At 45.2% G+C, this 7,359-nt stretch overlaps 7 non-coding genes across 7 annotated transcripts; 3 read left to right on the top strand and 4 right to left on the bottom strand.

Moving 5' to 3' along the window:
• Positions 1 to 354: 354 nt before the first annotated feature.
• On the bottom strand, positions 355 to 436 carry trnas-cga. The gene has a single exon. It is a non-coding gene; the product is annotated as a tRNA-Ser (tRNA).
• Positions 437 to 2,233: 1,797 nt separating this feature from the next.
• Positions 2,234 to 2,315, bottom strand: trnas-cga. Its single transcript has one exon. It is a non-coding gene; the product is annotated as a tRNA-Ser (tRNA).
• Positions 2,316 to 3,734: 1,419 nt separating this feature from the next.
• Positions 3,735 to 3,816, top strand: trnas-cga. Its single transcript has one exon. It is a non-coding gene; the product is annotated as a tRNA-Ser (tRNA).
• Positions 3,817 to 4,791: 975 nt separating this feature from the next.
• trnas-cga lies at positions 4,792 to 4,873 on the top strand. Its single transcript has one exon. It is a non-coding gene; the product is annotated as a tRNA-Ser (tRNA).
• Positions 4,874 to 5,152: 279 nt separating this feature from the next.
• On the bottom strand, positions 5,153 to 5,234 carry trnas-cga. The gene has a single exon. It is a non-coding gene; the product is annotated as a tRNA-Ser (tRNA).
• A 1,079-nt stretch (positions 5,235 to 6,313) lies between these two features.
• Positions 6,314 to 6,395, top strand: trnas-cga. The gene has a single exon. It is a non-coding gene; the product is annotated as a tRNA-Ser (tRNA).
• A 498-nt stretch (positions 6,396 to 6,893) lies between these two features.
• Positions 6,894 to 6,975, bottom strand: trnas-uga. The gene has a single exon. It is a non-coding gene; the product is annotated as a tRNA-Ser (tRNA).
• Positions 6,976 to 7,359: the final 384 nt, after the last annotated feature.

The raw sequence follows: 7,359 nt of genomic DNA, 5'->3' as shown, positions 1-7,359 counted from the left end.
CCAAACCCCTATCCTACCTCTGGACATGTCCAAACCACTGTCCCATCTCTGGACATGTCCAAACCTCTGTCCCACCGCTGGACATGTTCAAACCAGTGTACCTTCTCTGGACATGTCCAAACCACTGTTTCTTCTCTGGACATGTGAAAACCATCTCAGTCCACATGTCTAGGTAACCCATGTCCCCTCATGAAACACACTTGGTCAAAATACAAAAACTTCTTTCAAATTGAACAATGACAGGACAACAGAATTTACCATGATCAGTCTTCAGGTCTTGGACAGTGGAGACTCTTGAGTCATGAATCCATAAATCTAACAGAAGACACACATTTAAACAACTTCTGTCTCCATCGCTGTGAGCAGGGTTTGAACCTGCGCGGGGAGACCCCATTGGATTTCGAATCCAACGCCTTAACCTCTCGACCATCACAGCTGATGACATCATGATCATGGAGATGATGAAGAAGAAGAGATGAGTTCATGAAGGTGTCTTCTGGTTACAGGCAGACAATGGACACAATGGACGGGCGTCCAACACTCAGTTCATCCTCAGAATACACATTAAAAAAACATGCGAGTCCAAAGAATAAAGTGAGATTAAACCAGTTAATACCATTTATTATCTTGGTAGTTAATTAGATCTGATTGTTGGTCACCTCATTTTCACCAGACCTGACCGCAGCATCACTTTTGAGGATCTTTTTGTGACCCATCAGGAGATCCCTGCAACAGCCCCCCACCCTCACTGAACGAGTCAATCTAGAGAAAATATGAATATTCTGCAGGAGTTACTGTGAAAAACACGCAGGAAGTACTTTATTCCATCACAAACACAACACTGTCTCAGCTTTTCAGCTGTCTGTCAAATGACAAGACTCTAAATACGTTCAGTTAAATCATACGCACAATTAAAGCTAAAGAATTGTAAATAAAGTTGATCTTTTTAAAGTGTGAAAGTTACAAAAACAAAAAGCGTCAGCACTCATGTCCTGATCAATGTGAACATTTTAACATGAAAATGGTTCAAAAAGCACAATTTACACAGAAATAGATGAAACTACCGTACGGGGAAACAAACTTCTTGCAGCTACGACACGTTTTCCTGCTCCCGGCAGGTTTTTAGGTCACGTTTGTTCAAGAACCTCCTGCAGGGACGTTCCAGATTATTTTTCCAATTTCAAACTCAGAGATGTGAACTTCTGAGTAAAACCTTCAGGTCTGAGTTTCTAGTTCGATGTCAGAGTTTTACAGTTTAACTCACAGACCTTCTAAAATATAATACTGATAGAAATATATTTCTACACTAACCCTCAGCAGAGATGGAGAGAAAAGCACGAGTCCCTCAAGAACAAGTTTCCATCCGCAGGACTGTTCCTGCTGCACCCGCTCAGCTTGTTTAAGACTAAAATATGTTCCTCATAATCCCAGGATTTGTAGGAGAACGTCTGAAATGATCTTCCCTCGTAGGGCGGCTGGGATCAGCCTTAGAGATCATTTGAGGAGCTCCATCATCCGGACAAAGCTCGGAGTAGATCCACTGCTCCTCTGCATCGAAAGGAGTCAGTTGAGGTTGTTGGGGCATCTGATGAGGCTTTCTCCTGGACGGCTCTTTTTGGAGGTTTTCCACATCCCACTGGTAGGAGGCCACGGGGAAGACCCAGAAAACGCTGGAGGGTTGGTGTATCTTCTCTGGCCTGGGAACACCTCGGGGTCTCCGGGGAGAGGGAGGTCTGGGTTTCTATCCTGGACCTACTGCCTCCGTGACCTGACTACAGATAAGCTGTAGAAGAAGGTGATGTTTCCTCATGTCTTCTTTTGGCTGTTCCTTCTCCAGGGGTCTCCACAGCGAGTCGTCCTCCATCTCACTCTGTCCTTTGTCCTCACTCCAACTACCTCCATGTTGTCTCTAACTGCATTCATAGATCTACTTTCTCCTGGCAGATGCTCTTATAACATCCTTCTACCAGTATACCCTCTGTCCCTCCTCTGGACATGCCCGAACCATCTCAGTCCAGAGGCACAGGTTTCACATGTCTACTCGTGTAACACACTTGATTTAAAGCCAAAACAACTCTGAAGTGAAGAAGTCAAACAAAACCAGATCAATGAGGATTTATCTCCATTAGTTAATCCTCGGTACCTGAAGTGGACAAAGATCTTCCTCTTTATTCAACATAAAACCACAGGTCATCTCTTGGGATTTCATCTAAACTTAAATAAGGACATACATCGCTGTGAGCAGGATTTGAACCTGCGCGGGGAGACCCCATTGGATTTCGAGTCCAACGCCTTAACCTCTCGGCCATCACAGCTGTGGATCATCATGAATATGGAGATGAGTTAAGCTGCAAAGTATTCAAATAAGTGAACGGCAAAAGCAATCCTTATTTACTTGAAGAGCTTCAACAACTGCTTTATAGAAATGCTTGTACATTAAGTAAGCACATGAGGTCACAGAAGGGTTCGAACCTGTGCAGGAAGCCTCCATGAGCTCTTGAGTCCAACACTTTAACCACTCAAACGATTGTTTAAAATCTTATGGTGAGACATTATGGAGATGAATTAGTCTCAAAAGTATTTACAAGACATAGAGTACAGTTTGTAAATACTAATCCATGTTTGCTCCAGGGTGGTGGAAGGGAGGCTCTGACTGGTTGTTCCTCAGATGCAGGAGGAGCAGTGTGGCTTCCATCCTGGTCATGGACAGAGACAACATGGAGGTAGTTGGAGTGAGGACAGAGGACAGAGTGAGATGGAGGACGATGACTTGCTGTGGAGACCCCTGAAGAAGGAACAGCCAAAAACATGAGGACACATCACCTTCTTCTACAGCTTATCTGTAGTCGGGTCACGGAGGCAGTAGGTCCAGGATAGAAAACCAGACCTCCCTTAACCCAGAGGTCCCCAGGTGTACCCAGGACAGAGAAGATACACAAACTTCCCAGCTTTTCCTGGATCATCCCCGTGGCCTCCTACAAGTGGGACGTGCCTGGAAAACCTCCGAGGAGAGCCGTCCAGGAGAAATCCTCATCAGATGCCCGAACCACCTCTACTGATTTCTTTCGATGCAGAGGAGCAGCGGCTCTACTCAGAGCTTTGTCTGGACGATGGAGCTCCTCAACCAATCTCTAAGTCTGATCCTGGCCGCCCTACGAGGGAAGACCATTTCAGATTCTTGTTTCTGGGATCTTGTTTTTTCAGTCTTCATCCAGACCTCATGACCATAGGTGATGTTTGGAACATAGACAGGCCAGTAAATCAAGAGCTTCGCTTTTCAACTCAGCTCTTTATTCACCACAACTGAACAAGAAACACCCTCATTACAGATGACAAGGCCCCATGTTGATCCTTCTCATGCTGCATCCTACCATCACTCATGAACAAGACGTCCAGATACTTGAACTCCTTCACCTGAGGCAAAGTCTCCCCTCAACCTGGAAAGTGTATTCCACCCATTTCCAGCCAAGAGCCATGACCTCAAAAGGAACTGACTTTCATTCCAGCTGCTTCACACTCAGCTGTCAACTGCCGCAGTACACGCCGAAGGTCTTGACCAGAAGATGTTTGCAGAAACATATCATCCCCATACAGCAGAGATGAGATCCTGAGGTTTCCAAACCAGACATCCTCCACCACTGCTCCTCAAGATCCTGTCAATGAACAACACACAGGGTCAGACAAGGGGCAGCCCAGGCAGAGTCTAACTCATCTCCATATTCAAGATGTCATCAGCTGTGATGGCCGAGAGGTTAAGGCGTTGGACTCGAAATCCAGTGGGGTCTCCCCACGCAGGTTCGAACCCTGCTCACAGCGAAGTCTGTACTTATGTAAGTTTAGATGAAGTCACCAGAGATTTGTTGTGGTTTCATGTTGAATAAAGAGGAAGATCTCTGTCACTTCAGGTACTGAGGATTAACTAATGGAGATAAATCCTACCTGATCTGGTTTTGTTTGACTTCTTTACTTCAGAGGTGTTTTGGCTTTAAATCAAGGATTCAAGATTCTTTATTTGTCATACACACCCCTTGTGGTCCTGAGGTTCCCAAACCAGACATCCTCCACTACTGCTCCTCGAGATCCTGTCAATGAAGAACACAAACAGGGTCAGAGACAAGGGACAGCCCAGGCAGAGTCTAACTCTCACTGAGAACGAGCTCGACTTTGTGCCAAGAATGCAAACACAGCTCCTGCTTTGGTTCTACAGGGACCAGGTAGTCCTTAAAAGAAACCCAGGTACTCCCACAGCACCCCCACAGAATGCCTCAAGGAACACGGTCATAATCTTTCTCCAGATCCACAAAACACACGTAAACTGGAGAGGCAAACCTTCAAGACCCCCTTAGCATCTCTGCAAGGGTGAAGATCTGGTCCATTGTTGTCCATGACCAGGATGGAAGACACATCGCTCCTCCTGCATCTGAGGAACAATCAGTCAGAGCCTCCCTTCCACCACCCTGAACTAAACATGGATTAGTATTTACAAACCGTACTCTCTGTCTTGTACTTTTGAAACTAATTCATCTCCATAATGTCTCACCATGAGATTTTCAATAACCACCTGTGATGGTTGGGTGGTCAAAGTGTTGGAGACAAGAGCTCATGGAGGCTTCCTGCACAGATTCAAACCCTGCTCACTATGACCTGATGTTCTTACTTACTGTACAATCATTCTTCATAAAGGTGTTGTGGCTCCATGTCATGGAAGCTCTTCTTTCTATTAACAATTATTTTTTTTATTTACTTGAATATTTTAGAGTCTAACTCATCTCCATATTCATGATGTCATCAGCTGTGATGGCCGAGAGGTTAAGGCGTTGGACTCGAAATCCAATGGGGTCTCCCCGCGCAGGTTCGAACCCTGCTCACAGCGGAGTCTGTCCTTATTTAAGTTTAGATAAAGTCACCAGATATTTGTTGTGGTTTTGTTAAATAAAGAGGAACATCTCTGTCACTTCAGAGTGAAACACACTTGATTTAAAGGCAAAAAAAAGTCTGAAGTAAAGAAGTCAAACAAAACCAGATGAATTAGGATTTATCTCCATTAGTTAATCCTCAGTACCTGAAGTGGGCAGAAATCTTCCTCTTCATTTAACATAGAACCAGAACAAATCTCTGGTGACTTCATCTAAACTTAATTAAGGACAGACATCGCTGTGAGCAGGATTCGAACCTGCGCGGGGAGACCCCATTGGATTTCGAGTCCAACGCCTTAACCTCTCGGCCATCACAGCTGACGACATCATGAATATGGAGATGAGTTAAGCTGCAAAACGTTCAAGTAAGTGAAATGCAAACGCAATCCTTAATAACTATACGAGCTTCAACAAGACCTGTATAAAAAATGCTTGTGCAGTAAGTAAGCACATGAGGTCACAGTGAGCAGGGTCCATCACAGGTGATTGTTTAAAATCTTATGGTGAGACATTATGGAGATGAATTAGTCTCAAAAGTATTTACAAGACAGAGAGTACAGTTTGTAAATCTTAATCCATGTTTACTCCAGGGTGGTGGAAGGGAGGCTCTGACTGGTTGTTCCTCAGATGTAGGAGGAGCGATGTTGCTTCATCCTGGTCATGGACAGAGACAACATGGAGGCAGTTGGAGTGAGGACAGAGGACAGAGTGAGATGGAGGACGATGACTTGCTGTGGAGACCCCTGAAGAAGGAGCAGCCAAAAGAAGACATGAGGACGGACACCTTCTTCTACAGCTTGTCTGTAGTCGGGTCATGGAGGCAGTAGGTGCAGGATAGAGAACCAGACCTCCCTTACCCCAGAGGCCCCGAGGTGTACCCAGGACAGAGAAGATACCCAAACCTTCCAGCTTTTCCTGGGTCTTCTCCGTGGCCTCCTACCAGTGGGACGTGCCTGGAAAACCTCCAAAGAGAGCTGTCCAGGAGAACGCCTGATGCCCGAACCACCTCTACTGACTCCTTTTTGATGCAGAGGAGCGGTGGATCTACTCGGAGCTTTGTCTGGATGATGTAGTTCCTCTACCTATCTCTATGTCTCTATGTCTATACTCTATATCTTGTACTTTTGAGACTAATTCATCTCCATAATGCCTCACCATAAGATTTCCAAAAAGCACCTGTGATGGTTGGGTGGTTAAAGTGTTGGAGTCATGGAGGCTTCCTGCACAGGTTCAAACCCTGCTCACTCTGACCTCATGTGTTACTTTCTGTACAATCATTCTACATTAAGGTGTAGTGGCTTCATGTCATGGACGCTCTTCTTTTCATGAATGACTCCTTGTTTCACTTACTTGGATGTTTTAGAGTCTAACTCATCTCTATATTCATGATGTCATCAGCTGTGATGGCCGAGAGGTTAAGGCGTTGGACTCGAAATCCAATGGGGTCTCCCCGCGCAGGTTCGAACCCTGCTCACAGCGATGTAAGAACATGATGCAAGCCTGTCGCTTTCAGATAAACTCACCTGAGATGTGTCGTGGTTTTATGTTGGACAGACCTCGGTCGTCTTCAGGTACCGATGAGCAACAAACGGTGATAAATCCTCACTGAACTGGATTTGTTTGACTTCTTGAGCGGTTTTGGATTTAAATCAAGTTTGTGAAACCTTTAGGGACTCATTTATGATCAGCTGATGGCCCTTCTTTTACATGTGAACAGCTAGTTCTGGATGTCATCAGCAAACTGGTTGATCCAACGTGAGAAGGGACTATTTATAAGTCTGAGTTTGTTGCAGCTCCTCAGACTGAATAAGTCTTCTGGATAAAATACGAAACATTTCAACAGGAAGAATCATCCAGAGGATCTGACTCAACCTTCTTAGATGTATCTACCTGGATTATGGAGCAGCATCAGAAGAAGTGGGCAGAGAAAATCTACTTTAACATAAAACATCTAAAGGTGACAGGTTCTGATTGCATCGCTGTGAGCAGGATTTGAACCTGCGCGGGGAGACCCCATTGGATTTCATGTCCAACGCCTTAACCTCTCGGCCATCACAGCTGATCCACAGAACCTGAAGGTGGACTGTACGGAGATGAACTAGTCTCAACACGATTCTTCACATCTGTCCAGGTGTGTTAGAACATCCTCCATCAGGACCGGATTTCTGCACTGAAAGTTGTTAAATGTATTTTCTGAGTAAACGTATGTTTTGGTGAATACTTTAGAGACTACTTCATCTCCACAGTTCCTAGAGTTATCTTGAGCTTTGTGTTTTTTGTTGGATTCCCTCGTGAACCTGTTTAGATGTTCTGACACTCAGGCAGGAACGAACAGTGACGCTACGGTCAGTCATCACTCTGAGGTACGGACACAGGTATGACTCACCTCCTGCAGTGTGTGTGTGTGTGTGTGTGTGTGTGTGTGTGTGTGTGTGTGTGTGTG

Source organism: Nematolebias whitei, chromosome 9 (genome assembly GCF_014905685.2).
Source record: "Nematolebias whitei isolate Nwh7 chromosome 9, NemWhi1, whole genome shotgun sequence".
NCBI classification, from domain to species: domain Eukaryota; kingdom Metazoa; phylum Chordata; class Actinopteri; order Cyprinodontiformes; family Rivulidae; genus Nematolebias; species Nematolebias whitei.
Note: the sequence above shows the minus strand (reverse complement) of the source record. Positions and strands in the feature narration are given on the sequence as shown.